General features: G+C 35.9%; 1 non-coding gene across 1 annotated transcript; it reads left to right on the top strand.

Moving 5' to 3' along the window:
- The first annotated feature begins 18325 nt into the window (after nt 1-18325).
- Nucleotides 18326-18432, top strand: LOC113864072. Its single transcript, XR_003504676.1, has one exon. It is a non-coding gene; the product is annotated as a small nucleolar RNA R71 (small nucleolar RNA).
- Nucleotides 18433-20809: the final 2377 nt, after the last annotated feature.

The following is a 20809-nucleotide window of genomic DNA, read 5'->3' as shown; positions in this document are numbered from 1 at the left end:
TGCTACAAACATACAGTAAGGTGAAATAAGTCAAAGTATATTGTTCCAAGAATACTATTTTCATGCAATAGAAATTTATAAAAATCATAACTAATTAAATATAAATCCAAATAAAGTAAACTCAGTGGTAAAATTTTCAAACTTTAACTATCTTCATGAATAAAATACTAAAAAAATTATTTTCAAAGATTTTCTCGTATTTTACATTATTTACACTTTAATCCTTATATTTTATATTAATTACAAAAAGGTCTTTGTCTCCATGTGTTCAAGATCATTAATTCATGTACAAATATGGTCTAAAACATTTTCATGGTCCTACCATACATGTGGTCAAGTGTCTTGCATTTTCAAGGTATTTTTGGTCCATGTCCATGGTATTTTTCCATTTTTAAGTTCAATCTTTAAAATTTATTCTTCAAAGTTTGTTCTCATCATTTGTCCATGTAGTCCATAGGTTCTAATATGTCTATAAGTCCAAGGGTCTTCATCATGATCACTTTCCATTCTTAATCCATTTCTTTTTAGAAGTTTCTTAGATAAATCTTCAAAAATAGTTTAAAATTTCATTTTGACTCTAAAATAATTTTAATCTAAAAGAAAATCATGAATCTAACTTAGACACCATAAAAATAAGTCACAAAATGAAAGATACAATATTTTCATGCAACCAACCACATAACAAGCAAAGTCATCATCAAATACAATAGACTTTGTGGTTCTCAAATAAAGTAAGAGTTTGTGTTTTAGAACACAAAGGGAATTGGGAGCAATATCTGCCATTAATTGAATTTACTTATGATAATAGTTATCATTCGAGCATAGGGATGGCACCTAATGAGGCTCTGTATGACAAGAAGTGCAAGATACCTTGGTGTTGGTTAGAAACTAGAGAGAGTTTGCTCTTAGGATTTGAAATGATTAGGCAGACCACTAAACAAATTCAAATGATTCAAGAAAAGATAAGAGCAACACAAAGTAGGCAAAAAAGTTATGCTGATAAGAGGAGGGAGATCATGTTCTTCTGAAAGTCACACTTGTGATTGGGATTGGAAGAGCAATGAAATCCAAGAAGCTAACACCTAGATTTATAGGACCCTACCAAATTCTTCATAGAATAGACAATGTTGCTTATCAAATTGCTTTACCCCCATTTCTTTCAAATCTTCATGATGTATTTCATGTATCATAATTGAAAAAGCATATTCCCTATCCTTCGCATATAATAGAATCAGATACAGTACATGTATGAGAAAATTTGACTTATGATGTGCAGCTTGTAAGAATAGAAGATTGCAGAATTAAGCAACTTCGTGGGAAGATTATTCCGTTAGTTAAAGTTATCGGGAATGAAAATAATGAAGGAGAAGCATCATGGGAACTCAAAGAGCAGATGCAAGGGAAATACCCTTATTTGTTTTAGTAACAAGTTAATACCAAATTTCGAGGACAAAATTTTTACTAGAAGGGGAGAATTGTAATACCCCAAATTTTTTCTCACTTTATAAATGATTATTGGATTATATTAAACTTATTGAATTAAAAGTAAGTAGTACATAGAGACTTGAGAACTATAATTTCTCTTGGCAAAATTTATCGAAATAAGTTCGATCAGTAAAGAATCAAGTAATATAAAAAGAAAATGAAAACCCAAAGAATTTTATTTGATATTTTAGACTATCTAGAATAATTTTATATAAATTATAAGAAATTTAGAAAGATTCAAAAATGAAAAATAAATAAAATTGTAAAATTTGACCAAAATGACTAAGATACCCCTAGAAACACCTAAAATAGAGGCCCATTTTAAATAAGTGAAGGAGATAAATTCTAAAATTTTTAAGATAGATGGAACATGTGAAGGGGTTATGGACATGCAAGTATGAAGCCAAAAGAGCAGGTATAGAAATTACCCTAAAAGAGGCATAAAAATCAAGTGAAAATGGAAGAAAGTGGGCTAGAAATAGTAGTAAGGAGTCATGTGATCCATTACAGCCATGTAAAACTAATCATGATTAAGGGATAAGGTCATTTATAACTTAATCCTACTGGATGAGCATATTCCACAAAAGCCAATGAAATCAAGCCAAAACAACAAGGTGAGCATTTTTAGGAGATAAGGCTAATGATAAATGATTTGTGGATTAATTCCCATCCAATGGATCTAGTTGGACCATGACTATGGCCATTGGATTTGAACTAAATAGGTTTCAAAAAGTAATTGGAATGGTTGAAAGTGAACTAGGAAGCTTAAAATCTAACTAGAAGTACAAAAACTATCATGAAAGGGCAATTTTGGACATTCACAAATGTGCACATGTGTAGGCTTGTGGAATAAGTCAAAAAGGAACCAAAATTGAAAATCAAGACTTGTGAGAGAGTTGGTGGGCCAACATCAAGAGATTTTCTATATAAAGCCATGCATGAAGGAGAAAAAGACCTTTCATATCAATTCTCATGCAACCTAGAGCTCTTTACTTCTTCTTCATCTCAATTCTCTCTATACACATCCAATTTCATCTCAAACACTTCACTTGAACCCCACAAGTTAGATCACCCAATACCCGACCATAAGAGTCTTGAATCAAACCTTTAACCCCACCAAAAATACCAAGATAGCCCACAAAATCCACCAAGCTCTCAACTTTCCTTTTCGTATACTATTTGGCATTTGAAGAAGTAGGAGGCCAAGGAAGGAGATACTCATTTCCAAGAGGTGAAATAAAGAAACAAAGGAAGAGGAGGAGGATCACCCAAAGATCAAGGCAAGATCAACCCAAAAACACCAAGGGGGAGGGTGCTTTCATAATCAAGGGGAATACCTTGTTTAAATGGTTTTGAGTCAAAGGGGAACCTTAACCCTTTTTGGTTGTGATTGAATTTGTGTGTGTTGATGAATCCATGATTAAAATTTTGATTGAAATAAGTAAATGCATGAAAATCACTAAGAACCACAAAGTGTATTATATTTGATGATGACTTTGCTTGTTATGTAGTTGGTTGCATGAAAATCTTGCACGTTTCATTTTGTGAATTGTTTTTATGGTATCTAAGTTGGATTCATGATTTTCTTTTGGATTAAAATTATTTTAGAGTCAAAATAAATTTTTAAACTATTTTTGAAGATTTATCTAAGAAACTTCTAAAAAGAAATGAATTAAGAATGGAAAGTGACCATGATGAAGACCCTTGGACTTATGGAGATATTTGAACCTATGGACTACATGGTCAAATGATGAGAACAAACTTTGAAGAGTAAATTTAAAAGATTGAACTTAAAAATGGAAAAAATACCATGGACTTGTACTAAAAATACCTTTAAAATGCAAGACACTTGACCACATGTGTAGTAGGACCAAGAAAATGATTTGAGCCATATTTGGACATGAATTAATGATCTTGAACACATGGAAGACATATTGGACAATTTGAGACTTACCAAATTTAGAGACAAGGACCTTATTGTAATTAATATAAAATATAAGGATTAAAGTATAAATAATGTAAAATATGAGAAAATCTTTGAAATTATTTTTTTGTATTTTATTCATGAAGATAGTTAAATTTTGAGAATTTTACCACTGGGTTTACTTTATTTAGATTTATATTTAATTAGTTATGATTATTATAGATAATATCATATTCTTTAAGAATCCAATAGGTACATTATAACATCTCTATTTCAAGAGAAATGTCACGACCCCTTATTGTAAGGAACCGAGAATATTATTTCTATACCACTTACTTATTTGAGATAAATAAATAACAAAGAATATAAATAAAAAATTCACTTTTTATTCAAAATAAACAGAATTCCTTATGACAAATATCCAACAAAACAACATAATATTACATTTAGTTTATAATACTCAAAAATATAAAATTTTTTTACTACATCACTCTCTATATGAGGTCTCAAAATATAAGGAAAAAAGACTTTAATGCAAAATTACTCGACTTTAGCATTTAACATTTTTCCACTGGCTCCTTAGCTTGAGAAATAAATGCAACACCTGCTACATCTGCTCACGTACCACTGTATTATCATTGCAGTACACATGCACACAATAACATAGACAGAAATGCAAGGGTGAGCTTACAAAAAATAAAATAAAATCATATATATAGAGCAAAATATTACTCACAGTATCAGCACCATGCATTCCCATGCCATCTAATACACAACATGAAAATGGTTTCCAACTAGTTTCACAGCCTAAGTAATCCAAAAGAAACTGAGCTGGTCCGGGAGCGACTCATTCCGGTATTTGGATCCAGACAGCACAGCACAACATAGCTCAGCATGCTCTATTGTTACACGTCTACTCGCCTAAACGTGTAACTCAGCTCTATAATGATGCTAGACATATATCTCAGCATGATGCAGCATGACTAAAATCATTTAAACAATTCATCTAAGACAAGTTTATATATAAATCAGTAAAGTCTCAGTGTTATTAAATCAGTTATCAGTAGTTACAACATAGAAAAATAACTTTAAAGTATTAAATCCTTTATATCTTAGCTTTTATCAAAGAAATCTAACAAAACCAACTCAAACCTTTCTTTAATAGCATATCCAACCATTCAAAACATAGTTCATCGGCTACAGTAAGCTCCCTTTACCTTAGAATGGTGATTCACACCAGATCAACTGAATATTACTTATTTTAATGTAAGATTCATCGAAGATTTGACTTTAGAATGGAGTTTCTCCTAAGAAGACCATTAACTTCTGTGAGAAAGAGAAGAAGAAGAGAAATGAATGGTGAAACTAACTTCAAACGTAGAGAAACTTCAAATCCCTTAGAACGGACGCAGAATCACAAATCTGGAGAAAAATCTAAGTTTAGAAGGATTTAATATAAGAGAAAATGGTGGTATATGGCCTTGAAACCTTTGAGAAGGGTGAAGAAGTGAAAAGTTCGTGCAAGGACTCCTATTTATAGAAAAAACTGCTCACACCGCCTTACTGTTCATGTTGGAATTATTGTTCACGCACACTGTTCACCGACATTGTTCACTTTTTTTTTTCAAAACTCCATCTTAATCTATTTCAATACCAAATAATCATTCAATTGATATTTAGCAAGTAAAAAATATTATAGATTACCTAATAATAAATTATAGGCTTGACAATTCTCTCCCTAAAAATAAATTTTTGTCCTTTAAAATTTCATCCCCAGAGAAAAGATGAGGGTACAACTCTCTCATTCTTTCCTCTAATTCCCATGTGGCATCACCAGTGACTGGGTCCTAAGCAACCTTTACTAATCAAATAGATTTGCCTCTAAGCTCCTTAACTCTAGTGTCATTGATATGAGCAGTTGGGACTTCCACAGACAAATCATCTCGTATCTCCACAACATTAGGCTTGATTACATGAGACAGATCAGGAACATACTTCCTCAGCTGCGACACATGGAAAACATTTTGTAATCATGACAATTGAGGTGGTAATGCTAATTCATAGGCTACTGGTCTTCTGCGATGTAATATCTGATATGGTCCTATGAACTTAGGCGTTAACTTCTTTGCCCTTAAGGCTCGTCCCACACCTGTAATGCGTGACACTCTCAGCAATACATGATCACCAACCTCAAATTCTAAGGCTCTTTTTCGTCGATCAGCATAAGACTTCTGTCGACTCTAAGTAGCTCTCAATTTTTCTCTGATAAGTTCAACTTTCTCCTTAGTTTCCTTCAACATTTCAGGCCCAACCATCAAATGTACTCCATCTAGGAACAAACAGATAGGGGTTCTACACCTTCTGCTATACAGAGTCTCAAATGGTGCCATGTTTATACTCGAATAATAGCTATTATTATAAGTGAATTCTACCAAAGGAAGCATATCCTCCCAATTACCCCTTTGCTTAATAATACAAGTTCGTACCAAGTCTTCTAAGGCCTGAATAGTATGCTTAGATTGACCATCTGTCTGTGGATGATATGCAGAACTCAACCTCAACTGCGTGCCCATAACTTCTTGGAAACTCTACCAAAACTGAGAAGTGAATTGAGGATCTCTATAAGAGATAATACTAGAATGTACTCCATGCAACTTGACAATTTCTCTGATGTACAATTCTGCTAATTTCTCTAAAGTATAGGTCATGTTGATTGGCAAGAAATGCGCACTCTTGGTCAACTTGTCAACTATAACCTACACAACATCATGATTTTTAACTGCTCTAGGTAGATGGAACACAAAATCCATAGTCACATGGTCCCACTTCCACTTCAGAATTTCCATCGTTTGCAACTCTCCTAGAGGACTCTAGTGCTCCACCTTTGCCTTCTGGCAAGTCAAACAAGCTTTAACAAACTCAGCTTTAAATCTTGATACATCTTGGTAACACCAGGATGAATGTTGAGACTACCCTTATGTCCGTCTTCTAGAATTGTTCTCTTTAATTCAGCATCTCTAGGGACACAAACTCAACCTTGGCATCTGAGAATACCATCAGCACCTCTACTAAAACCCTATGTCTTATCTGTCCCTAAGAAAAATTAAGTTTGACATAATATAGGATCCCACTGCTGTTTGTCTTTAATTTCCTGTAAGAAACTGTTAGTTACTACAATTTTGCCACAACTAATCTTTCCAGGTGATAAGTCCACATGTAAGTTCAGGTCTTGGAATTGTTCTACTGAAAGAGTTTCACTAACTCTTAATGAGAATGCCTTAACCACATTCCTACTTAATGCATCAACCACCATATTAGCTTTTCCTGGATGGTATTGGAGTTGAAAATCATAATCCTTAAGGAATTCCATCCAACGTCTCTGCCTGCTATTTAACTCTCGCTGGTCAAACAAATAATTCAGACTCTTGTGATCACTATACATATCAAACTGAGCTCCACAAAGATAGTGCCACCACACTTTCAAAACAAAAACTATGGTAGCTAACTCAAGGTCATGGGTCGTGTAATTTCGCTCATGAGTTCGCAACTGACGAGATGCATAAGCTACCACCCTCTTATCCTGTATTAACACACACCCTAATCCCTGATGTGAAGCATCACAATACACCTCAAATGGCCAACTAGTATCAGGGAGAATCAACACTGACAAGGAAGTTAGTCGCTACTTCAATTCATTAAAACTTTGCTCACATTCCTCAATCTATACAAAGGGTTGAGACCACGACGAGTTAACTGTGTCAATGATGCAACTATCTTTGAAATCCCTCTATAAATCTCTAGTAGTAACCTGCTAAACCCACAAAACTACGAATCTCTCTGGCTGTCTTTAGTCTTTCCCATGACAACACTATTTCTGTGATATCCAGTCGCTAGGCGAGGGCAGGGAATGATCGCCGGTGCATTGTAGCATGGACAATGAGTGGCTCCTAGCAGGCTTCAGGCGGTAAGGGACACATGAATGAATCGAATTTAGACTGGAATAAGAGAGATCCAGAGACTGTGTATACAGTTGCGGATAACTTAAAGGAATTTATTACAACTACCTATAACAACAAAATGCATTTACTTTTCAGTGGCCTATCACTTAAGAACTCCAAAGTTAAACGTGCTTAACTTGGGGAAATTATGAGATAGGTGACCTTCTGGAAAGTTCCCGGGAAGTGTGTAAGTGAGGACAAAGCACACTGAAAAGTCTTGTGTTGGCTTGTGGGGACAGTCGTCAATCCTAAATAAGTTGCCGGGTTGTTACAATAATGACATCAAAGCAGACCTCTCTCCCATACAGTGTGGTTCAAGGACAAACCAATCAAAAGTTTGTCGACATGTGACATCCAGGCGCTAGGCGAGGGCGGGGAGTGATCGCCGGTGCAATGTGTGGAATGCACAAGAAGCGGCTCTTGGCAAGCTTCCGACAGTAAGGGACACATGAATGAATCGAACTTACACCAGAATGAGAGAGATCCAGATACTCTGTATACAATTGAGGATAGCTTAAAGGAATTGATTAGGAGCAATTATGGGATGGGTGACCTTCTGGGAAGTTCCTGGAAGGCGTGTGACTGAGGTCAAAGCACACCGAAAAACTTGTGTTGGTTTGTGGAGACAGTCGTCAGTGTCGAATAAGTTGTCAAACTGTTATAGCTTCAAGTTTGGAAGGATTAACTGCAATTCCCTTAGCTGAAATAACATGGCCAAGGAACTTCACTTCCTCTAGCCAAAATTCACACTTAGACAATTTAGCATACAACTATTTGTCCTTCAAAATACGCATGTTCCTCTAGCAAACTAGAATAAATCAAGGTATCATTAATGAAGACTACCACAAATCGATCTAGAAAAGGTCTAAAGATTTGGTTCATGTAGTCCATCAACACTGCCAGAGCATTAGTGACTCCAAAAGGCATCATTGTATACTCGTAATGACTATATCTAGTGCGGAATGCTGTCTTTGGGATATCTTCATCCCTACTTAGATCTGATGGTACCCAGACTTCAAATCAATCTTAGAGAATACTTTAGCGTCTCTTAACTGGTCCATCAAATCATCAATCTGTGGCAACGAGTACTTATTCTTGATTGTCAACTTATTCAGCTTATGAAAATTGACACATAACCTAGAACTTCTATCCTTTTTTTTCACCAAGAGAATTGGTGCTCCCCAAGGCAATACACTTGGCCTAATCCACTGTTTCTGCATTAGATCCTTAATCTGTTCCTTAAGCTCCATTAACCCTTTCGGTGCCATTCTATAAGATGCCACAGACACTGGCTCAGCTCTAAGAATCAAGTCTATAGCAAACTTCACCTCTCTATGTGGAGGTATTCTAGGAATACCCTCTGGGATGATCTCAGGGAATTCCCGTACTACCAGTATTAACTGAAGGTTTTGCTCAATTTCTACATTTATAACACCCAACAAAATAAAAACAAGATACTCCCTCACCTAAGGATGTTTCTACTTGGCGAGTAGAAATCAATTCAACACAGCCTTGCTGCTCGGGAAAGATTAAGCACCTCTGGCCACAATCAATCAGCACACGATTGGCAGTCAGCCAATCTATATTCAAGATTACATCTAACCCTGACATAAGGATACAAATATGATTTACTTTGTACCTTCGTCCCTCAATTACTATGGGACACCTAACACAAACTATCGAAGTCTTGATCAAACTCAAAGTAGGTGTCGATACTACCAATTTACATCCTAGATTGCTCATTGGCAATCCTAAGTTTCTCACACAAATATCTCTAATCCACTGCTTAGCCGTATCCGGCCTATCAACTCCAATAAACCAAGGAGGATCATTCTTCTTGAATGAAGACAATCCCTGATATTCAAGAGAAGGTACAATTTAGGCAGTGGCTACTGTTGCCTGTGCTGCAGTAACAGCTTGATTTACAACCTATTACTGCTAAATCATATCTAAACTCTACCTCACAGTGGTTGCTATGGCCTCGATGGCATGAGCCATCTGGTTCACATCCGTAGGAGGAGGGTTTGCAGTAAACCTTCTAGCTTATTCAACAAACATCACAACATCAATTACCAATAAAAACTAGCTTGAATTACCAATAATCTACACATTCAACAACATCACAACATAGCTTTGACACATTGATTCAACTTATAGTGAGGTATTCAAATCAAACATATTACAACAATTTAACTAATTAAGCACAGCATCACATCAGCATTCTCAATATTCACATAGCATAGTAAATACTTATTTCAACAATCATTTACAGCTTAGCTTAATAGCCTATTATCCATGTAGTATGACCCACCTATAGCTCACCCAAAATCATATACTCAAAACATCTTACACATGTTGTTCCAGAAAACCACAGTGATCAAGCTTGTTCCCTCACAACTTGGTGTTTAGAAATTATGATATATGATTCACAGCTAAGACTCATTTGCCTAATATGCACACTTGACGCCTAACAACCTCACCCCGTAGGTTTACCTAGACCATGCTCTAATACCACTAAAATGTCACGACTTTTTCTTATAAGGAATCAAGAACATTATTTCTACACCACTTACTTATTTGAGATAAATAAATGACAAAGAATATAAGTATAAAATTCACTTTTTATTCAAAATAAACAAAATTCCTTATGAAAATATCCAACAGAACAACATAATATTATATTTAGTTCATAATACTAAAAAATACAAAAAAAATTTACTACATCACTCTTTCTATATGAGGTCTCAAAATATAAGGAAAAAGGACTTTAATGCAAAATTACTCGACTCCAGCTTCTAACATTTCTCCACTGGACCCTCAGCCTGTGAAAAGATGCAACACCTGCTACATCTACTCACATACCACCATACAATCATTGCAGTACACACGCACACAACAACATAGACAGAAATGCAAGGGTAAGCTTAAAAACATAAATAAAATCATATATATAAAGCAAAATATTACTCACAGTAACAGCCGCATGCATTCCCAGCCAATCTAATGCAAAACATGAAAACGGTTTCCAACTGGTTTCACAACCTAAGTAATCCAGAATGAACTGAACCGATCTAGGAGTGACCAATCTTGAGATCTAGATCCAGACAACACAACTCAACATGCTCCATCATTACACATCTACCCATTTAAACGTGTAACTCAGCTTTATAATGATGCAAGACATATACATATCGCAACATGATGTAGCATGACTAAAATCATTTCAACAGCTCACCTAAGACAAGTTTATAAAAAATTAGCCAAATCGCAGTGCTATTAAATCAGTTATTAGCAGTTACAACATAGAAAAACAACTTTCAAGTATTTAATCCTTTATATCTCAGCTTTTATCAAAGAAATCTAACAAAATCAACTCAAACCTTTCTTTAATAGCATATAAAACCGTTCAAAACATAGTTCATAGGCTAAAGTAAGCTCCCCTTACCTTAGAATGGTGATTCACACTAGACCTAACAAATATTACTTGTTTTAATGCAAGATTCACTGAAGATATAGCACCGCAAACTTCTATGAGAACAAGAAGGAGAGGAGAAATGAATAGTGAAATTAACTTCAAACATCTAAGTTTAGAAGGATTTAATATAAGAGAAAATGATGGTATATGGTCTTGGAACCTTTGAGAAGGGTGGAGAAGTGAAAATTTCTTGCAAGGACCCCCTATTCATAGAAAAAAAAATTTGGAACTGTTTACGCGCGGAGTTACTATTCATACCACCTTATTGTTCATGCCAGAATTACTGTTCACATGCACTGTTCACCGATACTGTTCACTTTTTTTTTCTTCAAAACTCCATCTAAATCTATTTCAATACCAAATAATCATTCAATTAACATTTCGTAAGTAAAAAATATTATAGATTACCTAATAATAAATTATAGATTACTTAATAATAAATTACAGGCCTGACAAAAATAATTAATCACATAGACTTGGCTAATAATATAGATATTCCAGATTTCATGAACTGACATGTAAAATTCATAACTAATTCAATACAAGTCCAAACATCATGTAAACAATTAATCTTGGTCGTCTTCTTATGAATCATTGGGCGCGTGACCAAATATCAAACATGTAGTGTGCAATATATTTAGTAAACAAGTAAAAAAAGGGTTTTGTGGTTTCAAGTCTAAATTACTCAATCAAAAAAATTAAATTATGAAGTCTAATCAATAGAATATAATAACCCATAGTTTGTCCGTATAGACTATATCCCAATTCCTCTTAAGATTTAATACTCTACTCTTTTCCCTAAACTAAGTCAATTTAACAAGTGAAAACTAATCTTAAATTCCCATACGAATTAAGCAATTCAGTGAACTCCAATCTCTAGTCCTTAGGATTAAGCAATCTTAGAATTAAACCTAAAATTAAGCAAACCAAGTTTAGAACCTTTGTTATAAACGAATTTGAAGTTGATTAACCAATACCTTCTCATTAAACTATTAACTTAGTTCAAGAGATTAGGGAAAGAAGAAATTCATGAGAAAAGGTTTATATTATCATTAGAAACCTAGGAATTCAAGATAGTAAACACGCGCAAGTTTGTTCCTCTTCTGTGGCTCTGTAGTGATCACTATTGCTTCTGAAAGTAGTTACTTTGCCCTGTCCCTTGAAATTGGCTTGCTGTAGTGATTACTATGGTGTCTGAAAGTAGTTACTTTCACCTTATATTTTTCAAATAGCCAAAAATTCATGGAATTTGTTTAGAATTTCCTGCACAATTATTAAAATGATCAAAATTGTAAAATATATTTACAAAAATTAATGTAAATTGAACAAAAATTAAAAAAAAGCTATGATAATTGACCTAAATGAGATTTTTATACTCTTCTTCCTCTTCTGCAGCAACTGCTGGTGGAGAAAAATGAGTTCTGTAGATGGGGAGGTCTTTGAAGACAGCTGACCTCAAGCATTGGACATTCTCTGCTTGATCTGGAGTGTGGTACAAGTCTTCTTTGGTCATGCCCATCTTTTGACCAATGTTCATGAGAACACCTTCCAGGAGCATGATGCCAGCCTTCATACTACTGTGCAACTCATTCTGCCTCTCAGCTAAGGAGTTTTGTCTTTCAGCCATGAAGGCTATCTTCTCCTTCATTGTGGTTGGATTCTCTCTTTTGAATTGGGAGGGAATTGGGGCTGCTGATGTGCAAGAGACAGTAGCATAAATCTCCTTCACCATAGCTACTGTAATTGGAGGTGCAGCTCTAATTTTGATTTGATAATCTCCAATTTTAATACCTGCATCCTCACAAAGAACAGTTATTAACGAAGGGAAAGCTAGAGAATCTCTTTTTCTCTTGAGGATGTCCAGAATACATCCACTAATCACTTCTCTTACATCTATATAAAAATCATTGACTATAGCATATAGGAGTTCAGCTCTCTTCACTGCTAGAGTGGAGCTATGCCTAACAGGCATGAATGAACTCAAAATAAAGGTGCTCCACACTTTTGCAAAGGGCAAAAGGTTCTTGGTTGTGATGCATTTGGGCTTTTCTGATAGATTCAGTTCCCAAGTAGTCCTTGGTTTCCCAATCCTCTCAAGGACTTGAACGTAGTCCTTGTCTTTAGCATCCCTGAACGCTTTAAAGTCTTGCTGCTCAGGTTGTTTTTGAGTCTTAATGTTGAGGACTCTATTGATGTTAGCAGTAGAAAAATCAACTGTCGTCCCCTTGACCATTGAATGGTATTTAGGCAGCTGATTCCCTTGAATCTCATGGCATTGGCATAAAATTCCTGTGTAATGTCTCTCCAGCCAATGCTAGCCATCATGCAGAAGGATTCCCATTCTTTTTTCTGAATTTCCTCCTTGTATTATGGATAATGGTCTTCAACTATCTCAATTGCTCTATCTTAGACAATCTTTCTTCTCAAGATATTAGCTCTGAAATAATTCTCATGAGCTATGCTCCTCAACCTTGGATCATGTTGAGGGTTTGGCCATGATGAAGAGGCTCCTACTAATCTTCCTCTCTTTGTTCTAGGAGTACTTCTAGAATAGCCAACTAGAGTGTTGTCTGATGTCCTTACCATTTTTTAAAATTTCCTACATAAAAGGAATATTTCAATACACTGAAAGACATGAATGCAATGCAATAAAAATTCTGCAGAACATTTTCAATTATGTAGAACATCATTTTGATCTTTCCCTAATTTAATCTCAGAATATGAACAATGCAGAACATAAGAATATCATAACAATGCAGAATATGGTTCCTTGAAACATTTAAACTCAGATATTCATGATTTTGAATGCAAAATGCTAGAGTTCAAGAGTTACATTTATGCAGAAATTTGTTTCTAACTATTTTTCACTTTAAGTCCTAAGGTTAACTCATGCAATCTGTCAATGTAGGTCTTTTTCATCTAATAAATCTATCAATTGAAGTGAGAATTACTCTACATTGCATTGTAATTGCATATTCAGATTAGTTATTAACAAGAAAATTTCTATTTTTCCATTACTCAGTGTTTTCCACAATTCTGCAAAATGAAGAACCCTAATTTCTAAATCAGAGAAGTAGAATACTGACCTGGATTTGGAGAAATGTGCAGAATGAACTTCAATTGATTTCTTAGCAACAAATTTCATTCAGCAAAGGGTCAGAAAAACCAAGAATTTGAGAAATGAGATGAAGAAATGAAGATTTGAGATTCTGAAAATGGCTCTGCGTGGTTCCTTTTATGCATTTTAATGGACACACTTACTACACGTGGCCAATTTTTTCAGAAAAAATTTAAGTTGTAGAGGTGATGTTGTGTGCGTGTTCACTATTGCTAGCAATAGCGAACGCTTTGAGGGTAAATAGCATGTGCGTGTTCACTATTGCTAGAAATAGTGAACGTTCCAGAAGGCTTTGCATTGAGTAATTTGATATGAGCTGCGCGTGTTCACTTTTTCTGGAAAAAGTGATCACACGCAGGTGGTATCCTTCTTTGTGATTACTATTCCTAGAAAAAGTGGTAATACGCATCAACCTTGACTTGTAACTACACATTACTCATGCGCGTGATCACTATTATTGGAAAAAGTAACTACGCGCATCACATTACCTCTATTTAAACTTGGGCGTGGTTACTTTAACTGGGAAAAGTGATTGTTCCAGAGAAGGGTGTCTTCCAAAGGGTTCTACGTGTTCACTTTCATCAGCAAAAGTGATTGTTCCAGAGAAAGGTGTCGTTCCTTGCTCCTCTGCGTGATCACTTTCATCAGCAAAAGTGATTGTTCAGAATGGAACCCTGTAATTGAAACTCTGCGTGATCACTTTTCTGCAAAATAGTGACTCCTTTTGTTATTCAAAGCTCCTTAGAAACTTAATTGCCTCATGCATTCAATTTCAATCTTCTCATTTATGCATCCACAACATGAACCTTCATTGAATTAACACATTATTCCTAAAACACATATAAAACAGAATCTAAAATCAGAAAATTGCAGAAATTTAAATAAAGAATTATCAAAAGTTTAAGTAAAATGCAAATAGAGTAAAAATGGTTCAGAAATGTGAGTTACCTCTCACAAAGTGCTCTTTTAACGTCACTAGCTTGACATTAAATGTTCCTCACTGCTGAGAAACCACGTTAATGCAAAAAGTATTCCTATTGAATTCTCCTCCATTGTAAATCTTCAGTCTTTGGCCATTGACTTTAAACTTTCTCCCTTCTCTCTGATCTTCAAGTAACACAACACCAAAAGGAGATACTTCCTTTACCATAAAAGGTCCTGACCATCTAGACTTGAGTTTTTTAGGGAACAACTTCAATCTAGAGTTGAATAGTAGAACTGGCTGCCCTGGTTTGAATTCTCTCTGGAGGATGAATCTGTCATGTATTCTTTTAGTCCTTTCTTTATACAGTTTTGCATTTTCATATGCAAATTGTCTGAATTCCTCCAGTTTATGTAGCTATAGCACTCTCTTTTCTCTAGCCTTGATTGAATCAAAATTCATCCATTTAGTAGCCCAATATGCTCTATGTTCAAGTTCCACAAGAAGATGACATGATTTCCCAAACACTAATTGATATGGTGACATACCAATTGGTGTTTTGAATGCAGTTCTGTATGCCCATAATGTATCATCAAGCTTCCTTGACTAATCTTTTCTTGAGTTACTGACTACTTTCTCTAAGATCTTCTTGATTTCTCTGTTTGAAATTTCTACTTGTCCACTTGTTTGAGGATGATAAGGAGTTGCTACTCTGTGTTTTACTCCATACTTATCCAAAACATTATCAAGGTATTAATTACAGAAGTGTGATCCTCCATCACTAATCAGAATTCTTGGCACTCCAAATCTTGAAAAAATGTTTTTCTTTATGAAGGAAATCACCACTTTGGCTTTATTTGTTCTAGTTGGTATAGCATCCACCCATTTAGACACATAATCCACTGCCACAAGTATGTATTAATGAGAAAAAGAAGTTGGAAAGGGTCCAATGAAGTCTATTCCCCATACATCAAACAGTTCCACCTCCAAGATATTGTTCAAAGGCATCTCATGTCTTCTGGAAATGTTACCAACTCTTTGGCATTTATCACAGTTTTCTACATAAATTTTTGCATCTCTGAACAATGTAGGCTAGAAAAATCCAGCTTGTAAAACTTTGGCAGTTGTTCTTGATCCACCATGATGGCCTCCATAATCTGAATTGTGGCAATGCCATAGGATATCAGTTTGTTCTTTCTGTGAAATACATCTTCTCAAAATGCCATCTACTCCAATTTTGAATAGATGAGGATCTTCCCAAATATAGAACTTACTATCATGAAGAAATTTCTTTCTTTGTTGCCAATTCATTCTCTTTGGAATGTGCTGAGTGGCCTTAAAATTCCCTATATTGATGAATCCAAACTTTATAGATATTTTGTTTGGCAGGACTAATTCCAGGAAGATCAGCAAGGGTCCAACCAATGGCCTTCCTATGATCTCTCAAGACCTGCAGTAATCTCTCCTCTTGATCAGATTTGAGATCCCGAGCTATAATGACAGGAAGTCGCTAGTTGTCCTCTAGGTAAGCATACTTCAGATGTGCAGGTAAAAGCTTAAGCTCTATTGATTTAGATCAACTGCTGGTAGTGAATCATCTACTGGTGTAACCATATATGCTGCACCTGCACCATCAACACTACAAACAGCACACATAGAAGAATCATCACAAGCACATGATGGGTCAGTAAGGTCTGAGAAATCAGCAAACAAATCATCTAAATTTGTACAATCATCAACAAGTAAATCAATAACATCCAAACTGAAAACAGAATGGTTTTCTGTTGGGTGTCTCATTGCCTCAAAAATGTTGAACTATACCAAATTGTCATCAAACTCCATAGAAAGGGTCCCTGCATGCACATCTATCTTTGTTCGCGCCGTCCTCAAGAATGGTCTCCCAAGGATCAATGTAGCATGGCTGGGCAGGTCATCCTCCATCTCTAGAATATAAAAATCAACAGGGAAAAGGAGGTCCTCAACTTTGACAAGAACATCTTCTACGACACCAAGTGGCTGCACAGTGCTCTTGTTTGCTAGCTGGACTACAATTCCTGTAGGAATCAAATCTCCAATCTGCAAGGATCTAAAAAAAGATGCAGGCATAACATTAATTGAAGCACCTAAATCCAGCATAGCATTTGTAAAAACTTCCTCTCCAATAGTGCAAGGGATGGTGAAAGTTCCTGGATCCTTACACTTCTGTGGCAACTCAGGGAGCAAGTTTTGTGGAATGATTGCAGACACATTTTTATTCTGGAGGAGTGCAGAGCCATTTCTTCCCATGCTCACTCTCTCATTGCCCTTTAGCTTCCTCTTGTTGGTGCACAATTCCTTTAGGAACTTTGCATATTTTGGAACTTGTCGGATGGCATCAAGGAGGGGAATATTTACTTCTATTCTGCTGAACATGTCCAGCAACTCATTGTCCGACTCTGGTTTTTTTCTTGCTGCTGCTGGTCTGCTAGGGAAAGGCAACGGAACATGTTTTTCAGTGGCACTACTCTCATTTTCAGAATCTGGTGCTGCAGCTACAATTGCTGGTAACTCTTTTCCACTTCGCAGGGTAATAGCACTCACATTGTCCTTTGGATTCATGACTGTTTGAGAAGGCAAATTACTGGAGCCTTGAGACTGAATCTAACTCACTTGAGTGGCTAGCTGTCCAACCTGAATCTTCAAATCCTGGACGGTTGCTTGCATGCTCTGTTGAAACTGCAGGTTGTTTGCAGCCATCTGTTGCATCATCTCTTGGAATGATGGCTCGCTCCTTTGTGCAGGAGGAGGTGTTGAAGGTGGAGGTGGCTGTTGCCTGAATGGAGGCTGATATTTGCCTGCAGCAGGTTGAAATGAAGATTGTTGACCTTGTTGCTGCTGCCCCCATTTCAGGTTTGGATGATCTCTCCAGCCCGGGTTATATGTCTGAGAGTACGAGTTATAATTCTGCTGTTGGTGTGGAGATCTATATTGCTACTGTTGGTTGGTGTAGATTCCAGAAACATTCGCATCCGTCTCTTGCAGGGTAGGGCATGAATCTGTAGGATGCTCAGTGGAAGTACATATCCCACAGACTCTTGCTAGCTGCTCACATACTGGATTCACTTGTTGTTGGCCAATTGCCAAATGCCTCACCATGGTTGTCAGCTCATTGATTTTGTTTTCCAGCCTTTGATTTTCCACACCATGAACAGCACCAGTACCAGCACCAAGTGCTATCTCATTCACTCCCTTAGCGGCTCCTCTGAATATGAATTGTTGAGTGTTGGCTGCCATGTTTGTAATAAGCTGTCTCGCAGCCTGTGGTGTCTTGTCCATCAATTCTCCTCCACTTGCTGCATCTATCATGCTCCTGTCCAACAAAGTTAGCCCTTCATAAAAATATTGAATTAGTAATTGCTCACTTATCTAATGGTGAGGGCAGGTAGCACACAGCTTGTTGAATCTCTCCCAGTAGTCATACAAGGTCTCTCCATTCAGCTGCCTTATACCATAAATCTCTTTTCTTATTGCAGCGGTTCTGGAGGTAGGGAAGAATTTCTCCAGAAATAACCTCTTCATTTGATTCCATGTGGTGATTGTTAAAGGTAGGAAGTAGAGCCAATCCTTCGCAACACCATCCAGGGAGAAAGGGAACACCTTCATCTTGACATGGTCTTCAGGCACTCCTTGTGGTCTCATGGTGGAACACACCACATGGAACTCTTTTAAATGCTTGTGAGGATCTTCACCTGCAAGTCCATGAAACTTTGGCAACAAATGGATAAGTCCAGATTTAAGCTCATAAGAGGTTGTTTCATCTTCAGGATATTGGACACACCATGACTGATACACAACATTAGATGTGGCCAATTCCTTCAAAGTTAGCTCAGGATTATCAGCCATGTCTCCCTAACAACAGGAATAACAGTAATAGTTTCAGAATCACCAAGTAAGCTACCACTACCACTGTTTTTGCTAGATCTTATCCTTCGAAGTATTCTTTCTATTTCAGGGTCAGGTTCATGCAATATAACAGGGTTGGCCCTTGTCATTCAAGGTTAGAACCAACAAGAACAGAAAATACTCAATGAATGCACAAAGTCAGTTTACAAAGCAAGTACCATCAAAATGCAAGATATGAATGAAGGGGGACCATTATAAATCTCTTTTTGGTATGGGAAAACACCACAAAAATTTTCAGATTTTTTTGAATTGAATTGCTATGGGAACTAGAAGCCTAAAGTCAAGAAAAATAGGTCAATAAATACTGAAAAATAAAAAACTTTTAGAAAACAAGCAATTTTTGAAATTCTGGGCAGCCTCAACCGGCAAAGCAGGTTACATTGAATAGGAAATTTTTTTCTACCCCAAATGCATATGCAATAAGCTCAATTCTGAGTTTTCTAGCAAAAGTTATGCCACTTTGAAGTTTCGCAAAAATTTTCTCGGCCACCAAGATGTATCTTTTTTTCTATAAATGATTTTTGCAATCTACCAACTGTAAACACTAATAGACACTAAAAGAAATGTGGACACAAAAATTCATATCAAAATTCAATCTCTAGCTATTTTTTTTTGGAATTTTTCAAAATCGGATGAATAGTGCATGAATAGTGTGTGAACAGTACGTGAACAGTGCACGATGAACAGTGAAATCTGATAGCAATTATGCAGCATCTATGTTTTCTATTCCTACTAGTCCTCTGTTTTCGCATCCAGCCACACACAATTGACCACAATGGCACCAATCACACAACTAAACACTAAAAACACGAATTAAATCTGCAAAACTAAATGTAATAAACAAAAAAATAGACAAACATAATCCCTACGACGAAAACAAAAACGCCCAAGAAAATGCACACGAAAACACAAACAAAAATGCACACAAAAACGCAAACGCAGAAGAGTGAATTACAAAAACACACAATCACAGAATGATGAAATAAAAACAAAATGACTTATGTCCCCGAAAACGGCGCCATTTTGATAACCACGTCGCAATGGTATCAAACAAGCTAGATTTTCTCAAAAATTTGTCCAATACAAGAAGCAAACCTAGGTCATCTCTCAAGGACATAAAATGCATTTTATTTTTAGTTCCATCATGCAATTTCAAATTAGATTGGGGGAGGATTTGTTTTGAATTTAAACGACAAAATAACAAAAACGAAAATTAAGGATTATGAAATTCAACCAATTCAAGATCTCAATCCCTACAATGCAATTCTCGTCGTTCACACAAATATGATCCCAACGAATTTCCAATCACACTAATTCAATGCGCATCAACAACCCTAAAATCTAAATATAGATTATGAATTCCATCAAAACAAGAACCGCAATCGCAAACCCAATGCTTTAACAAAATTTAGAACAATTGATTGATTAAATTAGGTGAATCCAATTAATTCAAATCTGAAATTAACCTATTCTTTCTATTTAGGATGCAACGATAATTCCATATCATGAAAAACGTAATTAACCTAATTAGAAAAGAGGAAGGAAAAGAGGAATTCGATAAAACCTATTTTGAAACTCGAATGCAATGTAGTTTTTGAAACCTTGAACCGGTTGATGAATTAGCCTTGCTTCATAATCATGTTGCTCGACCAATTAGAGAAGGTGATGAAGTTTCCGAAAATAAAAGAGAGGGAGACGAGAGGAATCCTTACGAAAGCTTTTATTTAAAATTCTGAAAATTAAGGCAAAAAAAAGGGAAGAATATCCCCACGCGAAATCATAAACCCTATTTAAAGACAAAATAATTGGGCTTAATTAAGGCCCAGCTTCCTAATGAGGTTCCTAAAACCCTAATTAAGTAATGTCAACAATAAAACCAAATTCTGAAAAATTCATTGCAGGATCGCAACATTGTGATGCAGTTTTGGGCCTGAAGATGTTCGAA

This window comes from Abrus precatorius, unplaced genomic scaffold (genome assembly GCF_003935025.1).
Source record: "Abrus precatorius isolate BTA unplaced genomic scaffold, Abrus_2018 Scaffold3, whole genome shotgun sequence".
Taxonomy (NCBI): Eukaryota; Viridiplantae; Streptophyta; class Magnoliopsida; order Fabales; family Fabaceae; genus Abrus; species Abrus precatorius.
Note: the sequence above shows the minus strand (reverse complement) of the source record. Positions and strands in the feature narration are given on the sequence as shown.